This window comes from Austrofundulus limnaeus, unplaced genomic scaffold (assembly GCF_001266775.1).
Source record: "Austrofundulus limnaeus strain Quisiro unplaced genomic scaffold, Austrofundulus_limnaeus-1.0 Scaffold534, whole genome shotgun sequence".
NCBI lineage: Eukaryota > Metazoa > Chordata > Actinopteri > Cyprinodontiformes > Rivulidae > Austrofundulus > Austrofundulus limnaeus.
This window is the reverse complement of record NW_013952936.1, coordinates 100873-127747: the sequence shown is the minus strand read 5'-3', so window position 1 is coordinate 127747 and position 26875 is coordinate 100873. Positions and strand designations below refer to the sequence as shown.

Here is a 26875-nt window from a genome sequence, read left to right as displayed (position 1 = left end):
AACGAGACCTGGGTTTGTAGGTGGACAAAGATCTCTTTAACTAAAATGAGACCTGGGTTTGTAGGTGGACAAAGATCTCTTTAACTAAAATGAGACCTGGGTTTGTAGGTGGACAAAGATCTCTTTAACTAAAATGAGACCTGGGTTTGTAGGTGGACAAAGATCTCTTTAACTAAAATGAGACCTGGGTTTGTAGGTGGACAGAGATCTCTTTAACTGAAATGAGACCTGGGTTTGCAAGTGGACAGAGATCTCTTTAACCTAAACAAGACCTGGGTTTTTAGGTGGATAGAAATCTATTTAACCTAGACAAGACCTAGATTTGTAGGTGGACAGAGATCTCTTGAAATGAAATGAGACCTGGGTTTGCAGGTGGACCAGAGATCTCTTTAACCTAAACAAGACCTGGGTTTGCAGGTGGACCAGAGATCTCTTTAACCTAAACAAGACCTGGGTTTGTAGGTGGACAGAAATCTCTTAAACCTAAACAAGACCTGGGTTTGCAGGTGGACAGAGATCTCTTTTTTTGGCCCTCATTATGTGTTCACAACAAACCAGACTTTCTAGGCAAAGGAATTAAAGTGGACTAACTAAACAGGGCTGGTCTGATGCACCCTTAGACACTTGTTATATTTTGGTAAGATACAAAAGCAGACCCGGCAGCAAATCTTTTTATTTTTTGATTCTGTCTTCTAGGAATTCTACCACACATAAATATAACTTTGTTTTTAGATCTTTTTCATTAAATAAGACAGAGGGTAAAAAACACCAATATTAAAGTAAATTACTTTCACCTACAAACTGTTCCTGTATCTCATCAGTAGCAGTGAGATCTGACAACTTCAGTGAGCATTTCTCCTTTTACAAACACTGAACTTTTCTCTGTTTGCCTCAGAACAAGCACCTCCACCTGGGCTGTATTAGAGGGAGGAAGTGCCTTTACTGTCCTGTTTTTGGCAGAGAGGACACACTCACACACACTCCAGAGCCAGGGGCATGATCTGACCACCTCTCTGGGCGGTGGGGAACATAGGAAGCACACCGAGAGCTAACGAAGGAGGATCAAAGAACACATTACCATGCCTCCCCTCTTCCTTCTGCTCTCTCTGCCGCTCAGAAGCAATAAGAGGCCCGCTGGCCGCCTGTCCTTGTGCTTGTTAGCCGGTGACAATAGGACGTGCCCTGAGCAAAAGGAAATGAATTATTTACCCTGCTCCCTCTTGTGCTCTTGAAGAAAAAGAGGAGGGAGGGAGGAAAAAAATCCTTTTCTTGTTTTACCATTGAACTTSCTGCTCTTGTATTCCACACGTGCCTTGTTCTGCGGCCTTAGATGTTAAATGCCCAGAATGATTCTGTTCACCGCCGTTGACGAAGATATCCGTCCCTGGTTGCRTGGCACTGTGAGAACAGGAAAGGGCGCGCACTTGAAGAGATATGTGGACGTATTGTGTGTAGACAAGGCTGTTTCAATTTGCATGCACTCAGTCAARCTTTTTTTTTCCTCCCATCGGCCGCGTGGAGCTGAACTCTGAAGGCATCCAAGGGCCTTGGAACGTAACGAGGGAGCTGCAGCGGAGGGTAGGTGTTGTGGTTTGTGTCTGCTCCTGACGAGCATACGGCTGCTAATTAATCTGATTATAAGGAGACAATTTAATCCATCAAGAGGCTTCATATCCCATGACCCCCCGGTAGTAGAACAAGACCCTTACGAGGCGACRATGCCCTCACCGAGGACCTGACAAAGGCTGAGACGAGCGAGTGTCAGTGTGTGTGTTCTCTGAGCTACTTTCTGCACAATATGCCCTTGGTGAAGTGCTTTCATAATTATTTCAYTTGTTCTCACACATGCTCCCTTATTCACACACACTTTTTTCCCTTCATCGTAATTCTTTATCACACCTCTTCCTCCTCCTCCCCTTTCTCCTCTCATCTGTCCACCCCTCCTTATTTTCTGTCTTGTCCTGTATCTCTTCCTCCTGACCCTGCCTCTGTGCTTAATGATGGTCTTTGAAACAAGGGGGAGTAATGGTCACCTTGATAATGATGATGGTCGTGTCGGTGAAGCGGCGAGAGTGGAGGGGGCGGAGCGTGGTCTGTCAGCRACGGCTCACCTTTCCTCGCTCTGCCGTCCCAACATCAGAGCAGGAGTGGAAACGAGTGAATCCAGAAAACAGATTTCCTTTTCTTCTTTCATTCTTCACTCCCCCGTTAGATCAATACATAAAGACCGGGGGTCGACACAAAGTGCTGCAGGGTACGCTGGGGTCTGTGTGGGCCCTGGACAATCCATCTCTCTACAACACTACTACTGGAGGGAGTGGGGGGGACATGAAAGCGCCTTCATTAGCTGCTCCAAAAGACTCATATATTTCTCACAGGGCATAAAAGGCCATTGTAAAAACGCCCTCTGTTCCCTTTCAAACATAAAACGTGTCAGACAGCACAAAAGGATTCCAGTCGTCACAGGGAGCGGGGATCGTTACCGAACAAGTCGGCAGAGGAAAGAGAAGCAGGCCGTTCAAAGTGGGAGGAAATCATGATTAGGGGCATATTGTGGGGGACACGGAGTTTAAAGCAGCCTAAAAGAGGGGGCCTGAAGGAAAACAGAGCAGGGGGGAGAAATGACGAGCAGAAAAACATCAGCCGTGAGGAGAAACACTTTATTAAGATGCAGATAAAGTTTACTATAATCAAAGAACACAASTGATGTGACTCCTGCGTCCACGGAGCTTAGGGTTGTGTGTCTCACTATGTCACCGATCCAATAAAAGTTTGATTCAACACAATGAGGTTCAGAGCAAATGAAAAAATAAATCATAAATCTCGACTTATAATTAACAAATTAGGCTATAAGTGAATAAAACTGCAGTTAGATCAGCAACGAGCAACAAAATGTTGGTTTTAAACAATAAAAAACTAAATTTACAGTTTGCTTCTGGAATTCACGTCTTAAAACAGGTTTTTGATGTGTGCCGCTTTCCATGCACATGTGGGTTTTCTCCCACAAGCCCCGCCTCTCAAAAAGTCTTTAGGACCAATTTCCAATTCGTAGTTAAAAATAGTTACAAATGCACGAAGCAGCCGCTCACATTTTTGATGATACAAACACTGAAGTTGAAATGGAAACAACATTGACACCCATACAAATTAAACTGATAAAATTACACCATTATACAGACGCAATGTGTTTGCACTAAAGTGAATTGTGTTRAACTTTCCTTTAAGGTCACAGATGAGAATTTTCATAAATAAGCTAGAAATGTTTTTTGAGTTTGTTAAATTTTCTAAATTCCAATGGCATTTCCAGCTGAAGCTCTCTGTATATTTAATGACCTGTGACTCAGAAAAGTTATGCTCCTGGTTAAGTTCCCCTATGCAATGTACACAAAAATAATACAAAATGGTCTATTGATGGATAATGTTTACATCATCTATGCTGCAGTTCACCTCCTAAACTGTAGGTGTCAACAAAGAGAAAATACATCTAAACATTTTTTTACTGACAAAGTATTTATTCAGCTGTAGACTATGTATAAAATAATTAACACAAATAAATAAAATCAGTTATATAGTGCTATTTCACTGCATTAGTTTTTTTTATTTTTCAACATTCCATTAATTATGACGTAACAAATTTTTCCACTTACATGTTCATTAATAGATGACAAAATATCAAAAAATGTGGTAAATGTTGACAAATTTAGCAGGTACAGCTCAGTTTAAAAATAAAACATGCTCAGAGCAAACTCCCAAATGAGATGTGGCAGAATATATTTATTTTTAAATTAAAGAGTTTTCACAAAAATGAAGCTTTGTTTCAACAAATTTACCTTCATCTGTAAATCCACACAGAAGAATATTCTCTGGTAGTCCTTTATGCCTCAAGCAGCTCTGTGTCGCTTGCTTTCAGACTTCCTGAGTGTACAAACCTTGAGTTAGGGGAGCATCTGCTTTGAAAGCTTCTTTTTGGAGACCTTGGACAGATAATAAGTGCAGTGCAGATCTATTATGAACCACAGAGGCCTTGGACATTGTTGTCCCTGCTTTTCCCGAACAGAGCCTCGACAATGGCACCGTATTTCTGGGCTTCAATGGTCCCGAGCCCCAGCTCTTTAAGAACCTGACCTCACACATGATTCACGGAGGAACTCCATTACAGGTAGGGTGCTGTGGTCAAAGCCGTTTTGGCTGCACAACATCTAAACTGGCATTGTTTGGGCAGCAAATCGCTGCACTCGAAGGGAGGTTGTCCCTTGTCGAGCGTAACCGAAATTCAGACCAGTACAAAGAGAAATGATGCCGGGGATATCAGTGCAGAGACCCCCGACTAAAGAGGCTGATTGAGATTGACCTCTGCCACATGCTGAACAACAAAACAATGACATATCTCTTACACAAGCTCTCTCTATGCCATGAAAAGCAGACAGCAATGAACCCCCCCACCCCCACCCCCATTGACCTGCTCCATTATCATCCCAGAATTCTTTTCAGCCTTCAATGCAAGTGCATATAAGTTGGCAGCCATGACCAAAACTGAGGCAAATGGCAGACATTTATGCAGGAATTTTACTTTATATATTTAAAAATGGGTAAATAAAAGATCCAGAAAGAAAATTTTTGAATAAAAGTATCTAAAAATCGCAAAAAGGTTTCATTCCGTTTTATGCTCCTGAGTAACGTATCGCTTGTAGGAGATATCTACTTGAGCACATTAAAATAGTCTTTTGTTCTGATTNGCAAAAAGGTTTCATTCCGTTTTATGCTCCTGAGTAACGTATCGCTTGTAGGAGATATCTACTTGAGCACATTAAAATAGTCTTTTGTTCTGATTCTTCTGTGTTTGCTTTCATCTGTGCTTTGTGGTTTTTCAAAAGAGATTCACACATGCAAAACAGARTATCAGAGCCTGAAAAATAATCATTTTATTATTTTCCAAGGTTAAATTCTGTCAAAACGAAGATTTGGTGYGATTTCTTCCCAACTATCTCAACAAATGGTGTGACTTCCGAACATACACAAAACAAGCATTAATCTTTTCTTTGCCTTGTTGTCTAATGGAAGATAAAATCCAAGTAAAAAGCCTCACACTAAATATCAGTTCTCAGCCTTCTACGTTTTGTTGTTTTTTTTTTTTTTGGCTCCTCTGCTTCACTTCAGATAAATGCAACTACAGAGCCTCTTCTCTGGATTGACCCATTTAGAAATTACCACACTGATAACACAAGAGAAACAACACTTTGAGGATGAGGAGGGAGGGAGGGGATGTAATGAGGTAAGTTCCTGTATTTGTACGGGAGCGGATCAACTTGTCTGCACGGCTTAAAACACTCATTACATTATTAAGCCACACTGCGGTGATTTGTTTTCAAGTAAAACGAGGCTTGCTGCGCTCAACATTAACCACCCGCGCTGAGCTATTGGTTGTGTGTGTGTGTTTGTGTGTGTGTGTGTGTGTGTGTGTAGAGGAGGAGGAGGGGTTGGCAGGGACACTAACTATCTCAGCAGATGTGTTCAAGATGGAAAGCTACTGATGACCTGAGTAGAAAAAGACTGCAGTATTAGTCCGACAGCACAGATTACACACAAGAGGTCAGAGTCCAGAGAGTTTACGTGGGGGGTAAATTGTGGGGGATGAGAGGAAATTTGTACAAAAGAATGTATTCCCTAAGCTATGAGAAGTTCTACTGAATATTGTGATGCGTCACATTTGGAGCTGACCTAGAGTAAATCTTAGTTGGCAAAAAGCTACAAACGTCCCAGACTTCCGGCCCTCAGCTGAATTGTACTACAGGGTGAGTCAAAAGTATCAGGACAACKTTTTATTTCAGAAACAGAAGGGAAAATTAAATATCTGAATAYACCAGYAAGTACTAGGTGAGGGGGCCTGTCTTTGAGGCCARTGGTGAACAAAGTTTTTGCCTTAGTTATTACTAAAGAGTGAGGTTAAGGWATTTAAAAATGGATGRAATTAGCATAATGAATATTGTTAMTATACCCTTGTTGGGGGCACTGGTCTCTGCTAGTTATTTTATGGCTGAAAAGATTGGGAACCTTTGTTTTAGCTGTGCCATCTTGAAAGCCACCATATTGGACCAAACTCAAATTTATTCAGTGGGAAACGAGATATTGCACATCTGATTGCAGCAATCCATTTTTAAGACAATTCTGGCCTTTTTTGATACGCTCCATGAACCCCTTACCATTGGAAAAAAAATTTCACTTCGATCCAATATGGCGGCTTTCAAGGTGGCAGCCATGTTCTGCCTGGGATTACTTCCTGGGATATTCAGATATTTCATTTTCTGTCTCGTTTTTGAAAGGGTGTCCTGAGATTTTTGACTCACCCTGTATTGCAACTTTGGCCACTTTGCGCCCATAGTTTTGGTGAAGGATCACTTTGAACCCATCTCAAACCACTTCATATTCACTTTGGTTTATTTTGTACCTGATTTGGCACCATTTTATGTCCACAGTTTTATTATTATTTTTATTTCAGTAGACACAGATATTCTATTCAAACCAGTTCTATTCAAAATAAATGTGTAGTCTGACATGCTTATTACCTGCTTTAAAATATTTTTAAAATCACATTTTATTTTTCATTTAAAGATTGTAAGATTGTCTTCTTTGCTGTGCACAATATCGTACCCACCTCAAACTTCTTTGTACATACCTTGGCAGCCTGTTGTTTATGATTTAACCTACTGGACTACACTTTAAAATGAAGATTTGAAACAGTTTTTAATAATTATTTCCAATCATTGTCCTGATTTTTTTTTTTTGAACTAGACATGTTTTCTGTCAGAGGAGAGCTCCCGTGCAGGTGTCAAAAATACTTGTTTTGTGTGAGAATTGGTCGCAGCATTTTTTGAACATGTTCAATATTCAAGTGACAAGACTCCAAACTGCAGCGACTCACAAGAATATTTAGATCATAGCGTCTGACATGTTTTAGAAACTCCCTCACGAAGGGCTTTTGGCAGCTAGTCTCCAACACTCATTACATAAAACTTTTTGTACCCAGCTGGTATGGAACATCAACCACTGGGTACAAAATCCTGATGCATCTCAGTAATCCAGATAGGAAAAAAAATTAAGTAGGTCCTCTGGACAGGTTCTTMTTTAATGAAACGTTCTTCAGTCTGAGGAGTTTCGGGTGAACTCAGCCTTATAAGCACTGCCTCCRCATGGTGGACAAACAGGTTAGTCACATGCAAAAGAGGGCTATCACCTAACAATAGGTTGTTAGTGCCTTGATTAGATCTATTGTTCATAGAGGGTCATGTGCCCCATCACTGTTGGGGCCCTGATCCACACCTATTGCTCACAGGGGGCTGAGTCATACTTGCAATAACAGCATTGTAGGAGGAGGACAACTGGACATGAAGGCCTCCACCTCTGTTTAATGGTGGACGGTTTTTCTTCACAAAAGTGGCTTCCTTTACTCCTCTCTCAAACCAACGTTCCTCTCTATCAAGGATGAGAACATCTTCTTCTCAGAAAGAGTGACCACTGGCCTGTAGATGAGTGTAAACTGCAGAGTCCTGGCCTGTAGATGAGCGTAAACTCCAGAGTCCTGGCCTGTAGATAAGTGTAAACTGCAGAGTCCTGGCCTCATGATGTAGCTCTTCTGTGTTGGCCCATTCTTTTAGACAGTGGCTGTTTTGTTTCCCTGATATGTAACTGGTCACAGTCCTTCGGGCACTTAATAGCTTACACATTACTCTGCGCTAGGGTTGGGCATAATCGTATCGTGTGCAATTAATCGGCAGAAAAATATTAATCGATTATTTTTTGTCACTTGACGATTAATACGATTAATGCCATCAGGCAGAGTCAGTGCAGTGCTCCTCTCCACTTCAAATATGACAAACATAAAAAAAGGTTCTGTAATTAATTTATCTATCAGCATAATTWAAAATTTGATTTACAGCCTGAAGTCTGTAATTTTGACACAATTTGGAACAGGTTTTTACAACGAGTTCCTCTTTCCCACTAAATTGGTCATGTGACCAGGACATAAGGGTGTCTAGAGACTCCAGGGGATTAATCGTCAAATTAATCGTTATTGGCTAAATACCACAATTAATCGTGATAAAAAAATTTTTTTGCCAATATTGCCCAACCCTACTCTTCACCGGGGGACTGTATTTTTGATGTGAACCAATCTTTGTTGTTATGTGTTTTGAGGTTTGAAAGCCACTGGAGCGTCATTTTTAGAGAATAAACGTCTCAACATATGGAATGACGACTGGTTTGGGTCTGGGTTTGAGGTCTTCATTTTCACCTGGTAGTTGACTGGAGTCTTGTTTGGGTTTCYTGTCTGCTTTCAGGAAAGCCCAGTCAGGATAACCACACTGCTCCAGGGCCTGTCTTGTGTGTGACTTCTTCTTCATGGCTCCTGGGTTTGTGGGGACACTGTCTGCTCTGTGGTACAGAGTCCTGATGCCTACTTGTCTACCAGAGGACCTACTTAATTTTTTTGATTACTTGTAAATACTTTTTTTTATTTTAGGTCCAGATTTGTATGAGTTTATTGGAAAGTAGTTGTAATGTAAACTCACAGCAACGTCTTTCCCACGTCTAATCTCCGCAATCATTTTGTCTTTGTAATAATCTGAAACACATGGTACTTTTATTGTATTATTGAGCATGTGTTGATTAATATGTACAGCTTGTATCATCCTTGTTCAATAATGTGTTTTACATTTTCAGTTAAAGGCAGTCTGCTTTGAAGGTTTTTCCCCTCCCCTTAAAAATCACAGTAGCTTCCTCTCTTTCCTCTGTTTWAATCTAACAAAAGCAGATGAAAGTTAATTTGAAGCAAAAAGTTAATCAAAGTAATAAGAGAACAAAAGATCATCACATAAAAAAATCTACCCACGCTTCAAGTGTTTGCTTTTTTTTATTTGTTACAAGCTTTTAACAAAAGACAGCTATAAAAAAGCGAAGCAGATGGCTATTGTTCACAGGTAAATTAACTCACAATCTGTGGTAAACAAATATCTGAAGCTACATGCCTCCATTGTGGATGAAAATATGAAGGCACTTATTAAAAGACTTCACTTTAATTTACGTTTCTCGGAATATAAATGGGATGATGTCATTACAGCAGCAAAAACAGCTGCTTTTACTCRTATGAATCGGCAGTCATGGTAAACATTTCAACCTATTTGGCTCAATATGACAAAAATAAATGTGCAATTGTCTTTTTGTGTTTCTGTTTGAGTCATAGCTCTGATTTTACCAACTATTTCACCCTTAATTCAGAGGAACACAAATAATGTCTTTATGGCTAAGACGTTTTGGGTTTTTGAACTTTCTTTTAACTTTTAACTAGCAAGATGTGACAAAGTTGGTAGATTATGCCCATTTTTATTGTGGTAAAGCAACGTTTTCYTCCATAAATCAGCTGAATTAGCTCTGAGCAGATGTTTTGAACATCTTTCATGGACATTAAATATCAAGTAGATTCTGAAGAATTGTAACCCCTCGATACATGCATGCTCAAATCTCCTTATTCAGAAAATTAACATTAAAAAAAGTCTAGCATCCCTTTCATGCCAGAGTTTTATAATAATTATCTTGTGTTGARGGGGATGTTAAGGACAGCTCAAGCAGTATAATGAGAGCTTGCAAGTGTTGTTGTTTGGGATAGACCATCATCTGCTACSACACCAAACTTTAGCTGAATATTTAAACAACGGAACAAGTTACAGACATTTTTGTACTAGATAGGGTCAATAATCCATCCATCCATCCATCATCTATACCCGCTTATTCCTTTTCTAGGGTTGCGTGGGTCACTGGTGCACATATCCAGCAGTAACAGTGCGTGGGGTGGGGTACACCCTGGACAGGTTCCAAGTCCATCACAGGTCAGTAATGTGTAAGTTGTAGATTTGAGTTTGCTAAGCTCTTATCATGAGATGTGTTATTTTGCTGGCAATGTTGGTTTTACTGGTTATTGCATACATTTAAAAGAGAATGTTGTGCAATGCATAGTACTTGGCCTATTTGAATGTAATTGTGAGCAATTTTTTTCAWTCCCTAATGTTTGCTGTTGCTGCCCTCTTGATTTTTTAATTGGTTGTATTTAAACTTTATTTAGCCATTAAAAAACTCATAACAGGCAAAGCGTACACACGTATACAATGTATAGAATCAATATTTTGCAGATATTTTAAGACATTAGTTGCCTTTTTTCTAAATTTTGTCCAGACCTTTGGCACTGATAAAAAAGAACTCCTGAGACTGAAGACCGTATCCACCTGAGGTTTTATTGATAAATGTAGGTATGACGATGTTAAGGCAGCTGACCCAAATAGCTCAAATTGACCAAAACCTCAGTCTACAAGCCAGAACTGGGTTGAGTCCAAAAATTATTTAGTTATAAATGTACATCCAAAAATTCATCCTCTGTTCATAAGATATTTTGCTAACAGACCAAAACAGTTGACTCCAACAGTTAATGGTAAAGCATGTCCAGCAGTCACTGTGGGAGGGGCGGGGTACACCCTGGACCAGGTCCACAGATGTGAGTCGGTACAGTAAAAAACAAAGTTTTTCAATCCCTGCATCTCTTSAGAAGCATCACTTTTCACTCGAATAAGTTTGATTCTCAGAATTTGCTCACGCAGCCGATCAAAAGCAGCAAGAGACTGAATGGCTTACTTTAAAGCTAATAAAAAGCTTAAAAAGAAAATTTTCAGAGTGAACAAAAATAAAACTCTTTGCAGACTGACCTGCAGGCGTTCTTTTATCTACACGCCGTTGGAGCTTTTTATTGTCTGAGTGCCCCGATCYGACTGAACGGAAAGACATTCTCAAACTGTTAGGTGGCAGATCGAACTTTGTTGGATGACATGTGTCACCGTCCAGCTGTATTTTATTTTACTTTCCAGTATTAGTCATTTATTGGAGGGGCATGGTGCTGTTATTTGATCAGTGGGGGTTGTGAGCAGAACAGTAGCAGTGGCATGTGATGAAAAACCTCCAGCAGCACATGTTCTGACCAAAACAAATTGCATTCCTACCATCTAAAAATGCTTCAGAACTTATGTCAGGATCATGTGCTGTTCGTCTTACTTCAATGCAAACATTGTACAGACTAAGTTAGAGATTAGTCTGTTTTTAATGGGAGACATTTGTTCAAACAACTGGATGTTTTGGACTCATTTAAGATGGCCACTACAGCTACCTGATCCTAAACGCAAAAATGGCTCCAACTCATTTGATTGCACAGATGTTGAGCTTAAATTTGGTGTGGTAGTGGCTGAGAGTTGTCCCCAACTCATACTCTGAGCGCTAACTGATTGCATAACATTGGTGTGTAAAATGTTGGCATTACTCATTTCAGTCAACTTTTTTTTTTGGAGTAGCTGAGCGTCATCTTCAACACACCTTCAAAGGGCCAGTTGTAATTTACTTCAATGTTTTGTTTAACTTCAACTAAACCCAAAACATCACATTCCTCGTCTCATTGCAAAGGCTGAGCTCCGTTAAACAATAACTGGGCTCTRCCTGGTATTTCCTGCATAGAAACAGCATTTTAACACYTCTTATAAACACTGAAAAGTGCTACAAGTATGACTGACTAAACGTGAAATAAATAATAGAAAWACTATTAAAAGTAAAAGTAAGAGAGTTTTACTAACTTWTGAGTAGCTGCTGTTTGAATTCTGAACTCTCCCACTTTCCTACAGGGAATTCCCATGTATAATCAACATGCATTATGGGAGATGTAGTTTATGGTCAATGCTTATTTTGAGATATTAATAGGGGGATATTCAACTAAAWTATGTGAATGATAAAAGTTGGTTTGTTGAAGAAATATGAAAGTAATGTGCATCTATACTAATTGTTGTTCAAGAAGGATTTGATGTTTTTGTTTTTTTAGTTTAGTTTTTTTAATTTATTCTTGGGGGGGGAAATGAGATTTTTTTTCTGCTGCCTTTCATTTATTTGTGATTTGTATTTTTTTCTATAGTATATAGAGTTTATTTTGTTGCACTGAATCACAAATCTGAAGTTTACAATTTATAAAGAAAAAAAAGCACGTGGCCGGCTCATTGGCGGGCCACACGGAAGTCTCCAACGGGCCATATGTGGCCCCCATGCCTTTGGTTTGACATGTGCTTTACAAGGTCCCTTCCCATCATCAGAAGATTTTAGTTTAAAACTCTGGCATGAAAAGCAGATATGCATTCTTTGAAGAAACATTTAATCTTTAATTTATTCTGATTATGCCCCGGCGAGAAATACACCAAGTTTTTAGTGTAAATTTTCAGGTTTTGGGTGGATTAAGAGAGGTTTGACCGATATGGTTTATGTAAAGTGGGTCCAAATGAATCTTAATACAACGTTCAAAGTGCGGAGAGCCACTGCTGATGCAGATAACTTATCTCTGCCAGTTGGCAGGGAATACGTCTCTCTTCTGGCTGGCACGTTTGATTTTCAGGTATACACGGTTCCAGTCAGGGGCTGAGTGAGTTGTCAGTGCAGAGGCTTATCAGAAGTTTGCAGGATGTGACKCTGCGACAGTGAGATCTGCAAACACCTGTTGAAGAGGAGCAGGAGAGCCGCTGAACTTTACACGATAAGAGACAATGGTGCACGCAGCAGCCCTGACAGATCCTGATCACGTAGCGGTAAAGGGACGGTGGAAAGTTTTCATCTGAAATGYGTTTCTTTGCTTTGAAGAAAGTCTCAGAGGAGTTTCGGCAAACAGGCGAGTTTTCTCTTGTCCTGTTTTTGTCTGTTTCTACAGTCTGGCTGCGTTGAATCTTTGTGCAGACTAACAAGCAGAAAGCACATGTGCTCTGAGGGAGGTTCACCGCAATAATTACTGAGTGCTCCCGGTTGCATCTGCCTCATGCTAACTGGTGGCGGGCCAACCAACAACAAGAACAGAAAACAACAGTCCCTCTCTGCTGGCGCTACTGCTCGCTCACTTTTTTATGTCATTTTTTTTAAACCTCTCAATCTCCCTCTGCCTTTTTATCTCTTCTTTCTGGCCCCATCTGTCTCTCTTCCACTTTCATCTCTTCATATTCTGCATCTTTATCACATTTCCCTTTAGCTCCTGAGCACTCTGTTCCCACTCCTCCTCCTCCTCCTCCTCCTCTCTGCACCCAGGGCCATGTGGTCCTAGCGAGGTAACAGGGTGACAGAAGCCGGACCCTTTGGTGTCGCGGGTTCCTTGTCTCACTTACGAAGTGGCGCCGTGCACGTCACTCTGAGTGTCTGCGCGCGCGTGCGAAGAGAGGCGCTGTTCTCGAGGGCAACGCGAGGTGTGAGAGGATGATGCACTTGATATACTGTGAGGAGRGGAGGAAGGAGTGGAGGGAGAGACTTCCAGAGGGAGGGAAGGAGGGAGGAGGCCACAGCTGAGCTGCTTGCTCCGAGCACGCCGCCTACTGGACCTCGGTTCAGTCCCCAAAGAGCCGAGCGCTCCACTCAAACAGAATTCAAAGGAAGATTTGCCTTTACTTAAAACCTGCAGTGAGGTYGAGTAAAAACACAAACTTTCTAAATTAGGTCTTGAATATTCATGTAGCTTTTCAGCAAATAATCTAATAATTGAGAATCTAGTTTTTGTAAGTTTKGTTAAAATCCATCCAGTGGKTCWAGAGATATTTTGCTTATCTAAGGTTAAAACACARTTTTCCTTTTGGCTGCAGCTGATATTTATATTCTAGATGGCCCTCAACACAGGAAAGTCAAACAGATCTAAATGTTTCCTAAAAAGCAAAAATAGATTTCTGAAAGATCTCGGCTGTGTTCTTAATTCTAAAAGTGATGGAGGATTAAAATGTTTGTATTGTTTGATTAAGTAATCTTGAATAGGAGCGATGTCTGTAACTAAGTCAGTGGAACATATCGAGCCAAATCATGGTGTGGTAGTAGCTGAGAGTCTTTCACAACACATTCTGAGCACTGATCTGGATTTTTCTTTAAATATTTGGCACTAAAGATGGTGGATAATGAGCATTCCTTCAAATAATGTTAGCCTCTTATATTCAAACATACATTCAGATTTTTGGTTCTAATTTATATTTCTTTAAGACCTGATTGAGCCCTTTTGTTACTCTTAGTTCAAATTAAAGAACCATTTTTATTGTAATCACTATTTACATTTAAAGCGGGGCTGTTGTGTATTTTCCAGCCACATAGTTCAATTCTATACCACAATCAAGTAATTACGGTATGGTTTGGTTTGATTCGTAACCGGGGGAGGGGTGCTCTGACGAGCTCAGGGGAGGAGCTTTGTGTAAATGGGCGGGGCTTTGTACTAGCAAGCGTTTAGGCAACTCCAAATGGCTACTGTAGGAGATTCAAGGATTTCTTAAMCATGCATGAATAAGCTAAAGCGACACTCTGTTTTTGATAAGGGAGTATATTAGATGACATAAAGCTCATAAATGTTGATTTTGCTAAACCCCCCCCCCCCCAATTGAATGTGAAAACAAATGAGTCACATTTATCTAAAGATTTATGCTGTTTTCATAGCTCAGTACTAACCCCATGAATAAAAAATGAATAATAAATTAAAGGATTGTCAGTTTTTACTTTAAATTTTAYAATAAGAATCAATGTTAATATGTTAACCCAAAGAAGTCAAATAATCTGTTTATTATTTTAGGACAAAATTTAAATAGAACATTTATTTCACCTATTTTGATTTATAAAAACAGTAACAAGGAAATGTTCTACGGTCTAGATGAGCACGCCCACTCTGAAAATACAAAACTAATGAGCTCACAGTAATAATTAATATGGAAAGTACCGATGYTCAGATACATTTTGAATACTTTGAGCTGAGTCACATTTCATCTCTGCTGAGACAAGAGGCCCTTCACGTTGGAGTGTGTTGACTTGGAGCACMAATAAACACCTTTTTCTCCTCTCTTTTTTTTTAAGTGCTTCGACAGTCGGTTTGTTTYGAGCGTAATGACACCTCTAAAGCACCTGAATGTTTTTCTCCAATCTGGACTACCATCTGCAATAAACTGGCCATTTTTGACTGATGACATCGTTTTCCTGAGAAACACTCAACACAAAGCGAACACACTGGTCTTCCTGCAAACAGGGACGGTGCTGCTGAGCTGCATCACGGGGATCTTCTCCACAGGTCGAGATTTTGTTTCAGTTTGTTGAACTTCAGCAGAAACTTGAGACATTTAGTTTGTCTTAAAGCCAGAAATCCCACACTTAGTCCTAATTATTGGTCTTTAAGCAGATTATAGCTGTTGTTTTTGCCATTTGAGCTGTTTACAACTTTCCAGCTGTTTTAAAAGAAACCTGATAACTCAGATGAAACAAAAGCCAATTTTTGGTTCTCAACTGGTCAAAAATCACAAAATGTCATTATGATTTAAATTTAAGAGAGTAAATTGCCAAAACTAAATAATAATTCAGGAAACAAACTCTATAAATAAGCTTAGAGTACAAAACAAACGGATTATTTTGCAAGGAAGTSTGGTAAATAACTACGGTCAGACAGGCCTGCTGCATGATGGGAGTTGTAGTTTTCTTATAGTGTAAGAACTCCAAGAGAACTACAAAACACAGGACTAAATCTAAGTGTGCAGCCGAATAGACATGACTAAAACTACGGTTCAGTCTTGACTTAGTTTAGGTGTCCCGGTAGCTCGGTGGTCAGTGCCACAGGTTTGAGCCCAGGTTGTGTCAGGAAGGGTGTGAAACTATCACCAAATATCTGGTGTAAGTTTGCTCGCTGTGGCTGCTGAGGGGAACAGCCGAAAGAAAAACAGGTTTGAGGTAGGAAGCCRTTAAATTTCAATATTTGCAAACACTCAGAAGATGTTTTAAACCCAGATTAACGCCACGTTTAGGTTGTGAAGCGAAGGTACGGCTCTGCCTCTCTGCAGCTGACAGACAGAGCAGAACGGCTCGACTTTTGGACCGAAGCCCTTTTGTGTGCGGCACAGACGCCGAGCAGACATTGCACAGCCGTTGCGTGGACGTGGAGGCCTCGGGTCGCCGCTACACTGTTATTAAAAACAGTGTGATAGCATGTTGGCTGTTCTTGCTCCGCTCCCTGTTTCTTCCCTCTCTCTTTTTCTCTCCTTGAACATGAAATATCGCTCCTCTTTTGCCCTCTTTTCAGCAGTACAGCGGCTGCAGTTTTTTTGTTTTTACAATATTAACAACTAATGCAGCTTTCACAGCTGAATTTGATCATGCTGATGCTCAGGTATTCATTTTCTGCATTTTACATAAAACATGCAAGTTGTTTCTTCTTTCCTTCTTGTTTTTCATTTCTAAAAACTCTTTAACCCTTTTAAAAACATTTTTCTTGAAAAGGTAAAACAATAACTCTAGTTGTGAAATGTCCTGTTAGCATAATATCTTGGTTTTTTTTTGTTTGTTTTTTAATGTTTAACCACTGGACAGATTTCAGTAAAATTCTTAAAGTAATCATTAGATTTAAAGTCATTTGATTCAAGATGGTCRCCACAACAAATCAGGATTACCAACACAAATGTGACGATAATTCAATCAGTTTTACAGAGAGCTTAAATTTGGTGTGGTAGTAGCTGAGAGTCATCATCAACACAAAGCCCAAGTACAAACACATTATGTGAGATCTTACAGTTTCTCACAGGAATTACTTAAGTCGTATATAAAATATAAAAAGTGTCTTTAACTGATCTTAGTGACACACTCCGACATGAAAGCCAGCGTGTCGCACRTCCCTTCAAGGAATGCCATGTCATTAATAGCTGTGTTTCCATTGACCATGAAAATGCGCAAATTAGAATTTCGAAAATAAATTTGCTCAATGTAAACACGTCAATTTTGAAAAAACATTACATTTTTCGACAAAATGTTTTTGCGCTAGGACAAGGTGGTATGTCGGCCGTATCGAAATTGCGGTGTTTTTATTTTTTTGTTTTCTTTTTTGCAAAACTGCAATGGAAACACTTTTTTCGCATCACTGGAGTCACGTGATCAACAACCGGCTGTTTCTACTGGCAAAAAAGACGATGACAAAGAAGATAACAGTAAGTAGAAGTAGCAGTAATATCACAGAAGTAGTATAACGTAGTAAACTCACTGACTACAATTTCCCAAAAACACAGCATACGTAGCCGCTCCCAAGTAGGGACTTGTCTCTGGAAAGCCTCGATAAAAGACGCCGACGTCTCCTCTGATGATGAGCGCTAGTGTCGTGGTAGCAACATGCTATGTRCTTACATCCATCGCTGCCATGTTTGTAATGACTTATCGCAAGAACAAACGTATTCACGCATGACTTTAATAGCATTTCTTACTTAATGGAAACACTGCAGTTGTGAAACTGTGTTTTTTCGGCATTAACAGAATATCAACAAAGTTTTGCGCACATTTGCAATGGAAACACAGCTAATTTTTGTTTGTTTTTATTTCTTTAATGTCCTCCAACTCCTGTTTTCTGGCATCCTTGAAGAAGATGGCAGGCATTCTCAAGTTCAACACAAGACAAAACCATGCATGTCATAATTCAGTGCTGCTATAAACTGCATTTATCTCCCTCTTAGCTCGTCGAAGTTTTGACAAAACACTTGATTTAAACTTCTTGAAAATAAAAGCACCTCAAGGTTATGATGTTGTTATAACCGTTGTTCAGTATGAAACCTAACTTTAGGGTTAATAGCAACAATACTGATTGATTCGTTCTGCTTTTGAGTCCCTTATATGAACAATAAAGTGCCGACTCGTTCCTGGAAAACAGCGGCAGCGGCAGCCCCCAACTATCTGCTGGGTTAGATGTGATAGTTTATTCTAACAGAGGCAGAAATCCTTGTTTTCTCTCTCMTTTTCCTCTAATTTTGCTGTTCACTTTCTCCTGAGAACACCATAAAATGAACCTTATTACAATACCCATCACAAGGCTCCTTAAAAAAAAGTGGATACAGATGCAGAGATATCTGGGAGCCAAAACATCCACATTACAAAGACATGACAGGATTGTGTGCGTTCAGGTGGAAACTCATGTGCATAGGCAAATTGCATGCAAAAMGTCAGTTCTGGAGATTGTGTCTTCCAGCCCAAAAATGGGATAAAACAAAGTCAAAAACACAAAGTCGGAAAGTCTTTCTAAAATGATTCATTCTAAGAACTTCTGAACTAAAGTCACACTGGTTGTGTTRTTATTGTGTGAATGATTATAAAACATTCACACTGGTGAGATCATGTTTTCTGTCATAAGTTTTTCGGCACTCATTCAGCAATTTTTGTGTTTTTTCATCACTTGATACATGAAAACATTCAGATCCTTCAGGACATTTCAGCTATGACTTTTAGTACTTCAGGAATTTATTTTTATATTTGTTTTTTCTGCCACGTTTTTCCTTTTTGACAATGAACGGAGCTGTTTTCAACTCTTTAAAACCCTTCAAAATGTACATAAATCTTTGCTGAACTTTTTTTTACTTGTGTTAATTTCAGCTTGCTTCAGCTTTTATTTTGCTGATTTTAGATTTTTCTGCTCTTTAAGCTATCATTCTTTTAGCCATTCTTCTGCCAATTTAAACTTTTTTCGGCTGCTTTTTGCTAACTTCTGCTGTTTTTTGTGTTTTAGCAAATTTAAGCTTCTTTAGCTAAATTAATCTCGTCATGATTTCAGCTACATACTGCTTTTTGTTTTTTCTTTGTACTAATTTCAGCAACTCATTTTTTTAACATATACTTACACATTCTCACCGCATTTTTGAAGGAAATCCTGATTTTCTAAATTAGCTTATTTTTGCCACTTTTTCCTGCTTCRTATTTTTATACACCGTGCTTATCCATAAATAATTTTATAAATAATAAAAATTGAACTCGCATCTGTAGAATCCCACCATTGAAACTGAAAACACGTTATGACAGTCGGGTCATTCCAGAGCAGAAGAACTTCCTTTTCTTATGAAAGGACATGAATAACAGAATACATTAAGCTGCAMAAGGTTTTGATGTTCGTTGCATCTGACTGCCGGAGGAAGACACCTATGTCTCTGCTTTTTACCCTGAGCCTAATCACCTTTTGTGTCGTTTAACGTAGTGAAATTACACATTAAGAGCTCAGAAAACATTAGAGAGTCAGAACAGCCAGCCTGAGGACAAGTGTTATCTCTCGCTTCACCTGGATTCGTGGCGTTCACTGCCGCCTCTGTGCTGTCATCTGTGTGAGAGCGAGGAGAAGCTGCATAACCAAGAAGTGTTGTGAAAAAAAATTAAAAATCACTAGAAAATTACAGAATTGCCCGTCACCATACAAGGCAGGCAATAGTGTAATTGCTTTGGTCTGCCATGTTAGCAAAATATCTCMACTGSATGAATTTTAATGAAACACACAAAGTATTAGATGTACAACAACAACTTACACAAATGGTAGTTTTACAAATATTCAGCGTAAAATCAATTTGGCAGTCCTCAACACATAACAGAATGTTATTTTCAAGATTTGACCAAAACTGCTAAAATTCTAATTTTTCAAAATAAGAGCTTGGTTTAAATGGTATGAAGCGCAGCAGGTGATAGGAAAACCAAAGATATAATAATTTTTAGTATTCAAATTTAATGGATGAGAATAGTCTGTGTAGGACTGTATGTGTTAGTGTGTCAGTATTGTAACAATTTTTAGAATATTAGCTAAATGCGAGAGGATGGAGAGATACTGAGGATGTGTATGGATCATTTTAGAGGTTTAAGGTTAGTTATTGAACTGTTTTTGTTTCAGAATTTTAACTTGTATGTATTTTAATGTTTTGTATGTTTTTTGATCATTTTTATTATATGAATCTATAAGCTGTATGGTTGGGGGTGTCTAGGAGGTATCCTGTGAACCACCTCAACTGACTTCTTTCGATGCAGAGGAGCAGCAGCTCTACTCAGAGACCATCCAAGATGTCATTCTTTCAGTCATGATCCATGAGGGCTGGAACATAGGCTACGTTCACACTGCAGGTCTTAATGCTCAGTTCCGATTTTTTGAAAAAATCCGATCTTTTTGTGTGAACGTTCNAAGATATAATAATTTTTAGTATTCAAATTTAATGGATGAGAATAGTCTGTGTAGGACTGTATGTGTTAGTGTGTCAGTATTGTAACAATTTTTAGTATATTAGCTAAATGGAGAGGATGGAGAGATACTGAGGATGTGTATGGATCATTTTTTAGGTTTAAGGTTAGTTATTGAACTGCTTTTGTTTCAGAATTTTAACTTGTATGTATTTTAATGTTTTGTATGTTTTTTGATCATTTTTACTATATGAATCTATAAGTTGTATGGTTGGGGTGTCCAGGAGGTATCCTATGAACCACCTCAACTGACTTCTTTCGATGCAGAGGAGCAGCGGCTCTACTCAGAGACCATCCAAGATGTCATTCTTTCAGTCATGATCCATGAGGGCTGGAACGTAGACAGACCAGTAAATCGAGAGCTTTGCCTTTCAACTCGCTCTTTCTTCACCACGACCGACCAAATCAACGCCCTCATTACTGAGGACGATCCCTTGCTGAGGGATGGACTCGCGCAGAAAAACACAAACAGACATTTTCCAGACAGAACAATAGTTTGATTGGTCAGTCCAGCAACATTCAACCCGTTTAACCGTCTGACTGATGCACTCGCCTTGACTCGGTCCGTCTACAACAGAACTCTTCACAGGTTCAAGAGCTCCACCTGACCTCCTGCCATCCCACCATCCAGCACCAGAAACCCCTCCATCTTATTATTCTACATTCTGTCTCTCGCTCATCCCCACCATTCTTTCTGCAGTTTCCTGTGTCCTCATCAGATGTAAACAAAGCCCAACGCCAGCCACTAATTAAATAGATGAGCGTTATTAACATAACCTGAAAGCCCAAGCCAATTGTGCCCCCTCCACTTCCCTTTAATATCCCTCCTCCTCATCCCTCCATCCATTTTTTTAAAWTTTTTTCTTCTTGTTGTTGTGATCCGAACAGTGAGTGCCAATTGTGTGCAGTGTAATTACCATTAGGACAGAAAAGCCGAGTGTGTCTTTGATATGGTAATGATGCTTCATGTACACCCTGTACACCCTCCTCCTCCACCCCCCCAGCCAGCACTCACACACCCGTCCCGTCACTCCCCCACTTCCAACACACGTTTTTAAATAATCTCACCCATGAATATCAAGTAGGGCGACTTGTCAACACCTGATAGTGACGGCTGCCGTTTCGTGTGAACCGCTCGGGGGTGACAGAGGGGGTGAGAGAGCAGCGGAGAAAGACAGGCAGAGATGGGTGAAGTGATGGAGGGCGAGGTTGGGGGGCAGGAGTGGGGTTTGAACATAAGTGCCAAAATTACACAGACAGGCAAGGAGGGGGAGGGAGCGGTGCAGGCGGCGGGATAAGAGGGGTGTAAAGATGATCAAATTGTGACTAAAGAGAAAAGGAAGTGGAAGGGCAGAACAGTGAGACTGTCGAAATGACAGGACCTTTGTTACTGTCACTTTTAGCTACTTCAGCTGCAGCTTTAAATTTTAATTGAACCTGTCAGGTGTTCTGTTTACCTTCATCGTGTTAGAACMGCCAAGAACCACTGGACAGATGTAACTCTCAGAAAGTAATCACTGGATGTACATCAACTTGTGGAAGTATCTGGGAGTCACAAGCCGTGTTTTCATCAATGTGTTTTGAAGTATCGCTTTAGAAAAGGTGAATGGAAACAGCACAATTAGCAAAAATGTTTTTACGCTCGCTTGAGGTGGTTTTTGGATTTCCAGATAAAGAGTTAATGCACAAAGGGAGATGGAAACACATTTGCCGAATAATTTCTGACGTTACGAACATTTACCTACCCGCTGTCCAATAATTGTAGCGGCTGCAGCTGGACCCTCCTCCTGCTGTCGGCATCTATATTAATTTGCATTTCTTTTTCTATGTCTCCAGTCAGCATGTAACCTCACCACTACTAGTTGATATGACAGAATAATTACAACTTTCCCGATAGTACTTTATTCATAGTCCCTGTGAGTTTATTTCCTGTTTGCTACAGCCATGCCTAACGTCTACATTTGTTGTAATTACACTTGGCATAGCCTGGTTGATACGCTCCAWGCCAGTAGATGGAAACACGTCTGATGTACATTTCTTTTTTTGGTGACATTTTAAAAGTTCGCTCAAAATTGGCATTAAAATTGGATGCAAACACGGCTACAACTTTCAATTGAAGCACCAAGTAATCCCAAGAAAGACAGAAATATGACATAAGATTGTGCTTAATGTGATAAAGGTTAGACCAAAATGGCTACAACTTAAGGCTGCACATTACTTTGCAATATTATCGTTTAATAATCCAAAGACAATATCGATGTCAACCCTATCATGTGGGTCAGTAAGAATCTGTTGCTTCAACCAAACACATTAACTGAAATATGTCTATTTATGCTTTACTGTAGTTATGCTGATATTTCACTCTCTGATGATAGATTTTCAATATATTGTGCATTTCTAACTACAGTTCCATCATTTCTAAGCATAAAACAATCTTAGTTTAAAACTTTATCAGGACAGTGTTTTTACTGGTGTAAAAAAACATTGATGCACTGAAATATTGAGATATTTCTTTACTCAATACTGTATCGTATGTGGTGCTAAGTGTAAAATATAATGTTAAAAACTTAACATTTTTCATTATTTACCTCACTTTCTGAGTGTTAAAAAATTCCACTAACATTTTATTGTTATTTAGCTCACTGTTCTTACATTTAGCTAATTCTTACTAAATGTTATGTGTTTATAAAAAACAATACGAATGGTGCCTGTGGTCCAGCAGTTTGAAGTGCAGCTCAGACATCAGCCAGAACTGCAAGTTTGATGTCTTGTAGGGAAGCTTTAGCTGCATTGGAGCTAGCAGTTGCTATTGTCTGTGGATGATGACATCATAACGTGAGCCGAGCACCAACAGCGAAGGCTACGTTCCATTCCAAAACACCTAAATGTGAACTTCAACATTTAACTTTTACATTAAGATTTAATATTTATTTACATTTATAAACATTTAAATTTAACATTTAGTAAAAAAAAAAATAGCTAAATGTAAGAACAGTGAAGTAAAAAATTAAAAATGTTAATGAAATGTTTTAGCCTTTCATTTTACACTTGGTGCCCCATCAGTTCTCTAAAAGTTGCTACATGTATATTATCAAACTATTCAATGGCAATGTTTGGCCTAACCATTGAAAACATGGATGAAATAAGAAATATGAAACACATAAAATACATATAAAACATGAGTTATTTAAAATGAGAATTTTTCGAGGAAAAAAATGGCGATATATCGCCTTGCTTACACTATCCCAATATATTGCGATGTATCATCTCGTAACCTGTGTCATGATATGTATTGTAGCATCAAATTCTTGCAAATCCACAGCTCATAGTTTTTACCACCACAAGGAATGTCAGGCTATTAATTACAAGCCTGATTTTCTCTGGTCATAACACCACCACCTCAGTCTCATTCTCTATTTACTCCTATCTGTCCTCCCTTTCCTGACTCCTGCTCCCCATTACGCCTTTCTCTCCCATCCCCTCTCTTCCTCCCTTGTCCAGGCTCTGGCCCGCAGCCCGCAGATGGAACAGGAACAAACCGACTGCCCAGCTCCCCGCTGCCTCTCTCTCATCCCAACTACACACACCATCCCTCCAAATCCCGCAGCCTTTCCCCTGAACGCCACACGAGCCCTGGCCAGCCTCGCAAAATAGCCATGGACCTGGATCCCGTAAACCACAGAGCGTGACAAGTCTCATGGGCAAACAATGCTCGGTGTCAGATGCACACAGTGTCCTTCAGCGCCTTGCTTTTGTGGTGCTAAAAACCCAGTGCCATTGGCTTGGCAACCTGAAGCTCATGCCAGCTAAGGAAAAACTTGGACTTTACACAAAAATGACCCAATTACACTTAAAATAAGATACTATACAAGCAGCATGTATCACATGCAAATTGTGTCATTAACAAAGAAAGCCAAATTATTCATTCAAGAACAGATCCGCACAAGAAAGGGTTTTCTGAATATGTCAAAGTTTTTTGCCGTTTCAGTCTTCCATTCACACGAAAATGGTACTTTTAYAGGTTATAAAGTGAAACATTAGAACCCTTCAAAGTTCACATTGTTTTAACAATTTGGTTCAATTGAAGTGAATTAATGGCGTTCAGTGCAGCAGTGTTGTCCTCTATCAGCTGACATGAAAGATGTCTTTTTAATATCTGTATTCCTCTTCCTTGCCAAAGTCTGCACGATCATTACCAGTAACACAACACAGCCACAAAAAGTACCTTCAGGGTTGTGAGAGCACTTCAGGAACCACAAAAGGATTATTATAAAATTTATTCATGAGTGCAATTGAAACCTCAAAAACCTGTAACCACATTTTGATGAGAGCGAGAACTACCGCTTTCCCTTTCAGACATCATGCAAATCAAAACAAGAACTAAGCAATAAACGAGGCCTGCTTTGAAAGTTGAACAATCAGGATATAATCTTGAAACACAATCACACGTGCACTTTGACCTCTAAATCACAGCGACGGAGATATTTACCCCCCGTCTGGTGGTTTGTGAAATATTTTACCAACACAAACAGACACGACTGCCCGCCTTTCACGGCATCAGGTGATGAAACCAAATTAAATCTGGAAACTATAAAAACAAAGGTTGTAGTGAGGTAGAGGAGCCAGTGGAGGTGAAGGAGACTGAAGCTGCTCTCAGTTCTCCCCCCCCATCTCGCCGGCTCCCCAGTGGGCCACGGAGAGCAGAGGGAGCCCCGGTCGATCAGAGGGGAGCCCAGATGGACCGAGACGCACACACGCAAGCAGTCACATACACACACACGCATACGCACACTCGCTCAGTCGCTCACATGTCATATGTTATCCCATCTGCACCGTCACCAAGCTGCCTGTAACCCCAGGGCCTTGTGGGGGATACACACACACACACACACACACACACACACACACACACACACAGAAGATGGACACAAACAGTCGCACACAAAGGTTACGGAAACGATCGTACACACACAGCAGAGGTGTTCCAAGAGGTGATGAGAGCCGTAGCCTCTCATGTTCGCTTGAACAAGCACCCAAACGAACAAACGCTCCTTCCTGTAGGAGTCGATACGAGTTCAGATCAGCAAACCTGACCTGTCGGCGATGCAGGAGCAACTGTGTAGATTCAATTTATAGCTGAAAGAAAATCTGTAAGTCTCCCAACAGATCGTCGACATGTAGATGACAAATATTTTTAGGTTGATACAAGAAGTGGTTAATCTACAGAAAGTTCTGCAAAACAAAGCTGTGAAATTAACGGTCTGTATGCATAAATAAAATAAAAACCTGTGTGAAACCCACATACTCAGCTCTACTGTTCATCCCACAAATGCATGATCCTTACAAATGTGGCACTATTTAAAAGGGAATTTAACAGGCCTTCCAACAGTGCTTAACTTTTTGTGCTAAGCATATGCTCCTTTTTATTGCTGACATTTTTATTTTCAAATACACAAAAAAGAAGCACAAGTCCTTGGAACAAAAACTAAAATAAATCTAAGTTATAAATATTACCATTTTCTGTTGGAATGAAGTGTAAAAATTCTGAATGACATAAAATTCAATAAAGCAGCTGAAACTGAATCGTTAAATTTGAAATGATCGGAAATACAATTAGAGAAGCAGAACAGTGGCTAAAACTAGCAAAACAGCAGCTACATGCTAGAAGATGATGATGGTGAAGATGAAAAAGAAGAAAATCAAAAGTAATATCTGGATGTGGAAATATTCAACACTTCAAAGATGCTACTTTTATTGTTTAAAAATAGTGACACGAAAATAAATTTAAAGTTTGGAATAATCCTTCTGACTTAACGTGAAACCAAACCTTCCCAAAACTAAAATGTCGGAAACCCAAAACTCCAGTCAGGAACAACAGATGCGCTCACGCCCAGATGTCTTTGTCTAGCAGAATGAGAGGAGTAATTTTTCCTCCACTTATCTTGGAGACGTCAGCTAAATGGGAAGTGAAAAGTCAAATATGAGATGTCACATTCAGTTTACCTCCCTGCCTGCTCCTTCCATCCCGTCCCTTTATTCCTCGCTCTCTCAGTCCTCGTCTTTCCCTCGTTCACACTGCGGGGAGCTGAAACCCTTATGTGACACGTCACCTGTCAGTATGTGTTGTGAATGACTCTCAGCTACTACCGCACCAATTTTAGCTCCATATCTGCATAATTGGCTAAATTTGAGCCATTTTCCTGCTAGCTATATACCAGGGGTGCCCAAACATTTTCCCTGAGAGGGCCAAAATGAAAATCTGAGGGCTGCGGGTCAAATGCAACAATATGACACATGAAATGCAAATACTTAAGTAAAGATGTTTTATTTTTTATGATTAAGCTAGCAGCCCACATTTTTTGTTTATTTTTATTTTGTTAGCCAATGGATATGCAGCAAATTTGATATGCACTTGAGCAGCAAAAGCTCGTGACAAATTTGAGTATTTGTGATCTTATAAAGTCTGCAAATCTAGATGTGTGCTTAAAGGGATCCCCTATTAGTTGTAACATTAGACTTTATTTGATAAATATATATTTTAACTGTAATATAAAGACTGTAAAAATACTCCAGGCTGTTCAGTTTTTATAATTATTAAACTATAAGTTGAAAAATATATTACATGGACGGGTCCATTTTATTTACACACAAAGCATTCTGGGTAAATGATGACGTTGATAGGTCCTCAGTGTGAGGCTGCTAGCGAACTATATCCACCCTGAAGGTTAATTTTGGACAAAATCTGATGATCGACTCTTTTAAATGAAACCAGAGAGCGTTGACAGAGAGGAGAAGGTAGAAATGA

General features: G+C 39.6%; 1 protein-coding gene and 1 long non-coding RNA gene across 3 annotated transcripts in view; one reads left to right on the top strand and one right to left on the bottom strand.

Moving 5' to 3' along the window:
- Window positions 1–26875, bottom strand: part of LOC106530581 (transcription factor SOX-5) — a gene marked incomplete at its 3' end in the record, with an annotated part of 225596 nt that overhangs the window by 157990 nt on the left and 40731 nt on the right.
- The window catches only part of LOC106530582 (uncharacterized), an 84933-nt gene continuing 67859 nt past the window's right edge, over window positions 9802–26875 (top strand). For both annotated transcript variants that reach the window (XR_001311809.1, XR_001311808.1), the window contains exon 1: window positions 9802–9878. This is a non-coding gene — a long non-coding RNA (uncharacterized LOC106530582). The remainder of the gene's footprint in view (window positions 9879–26875) is intronic.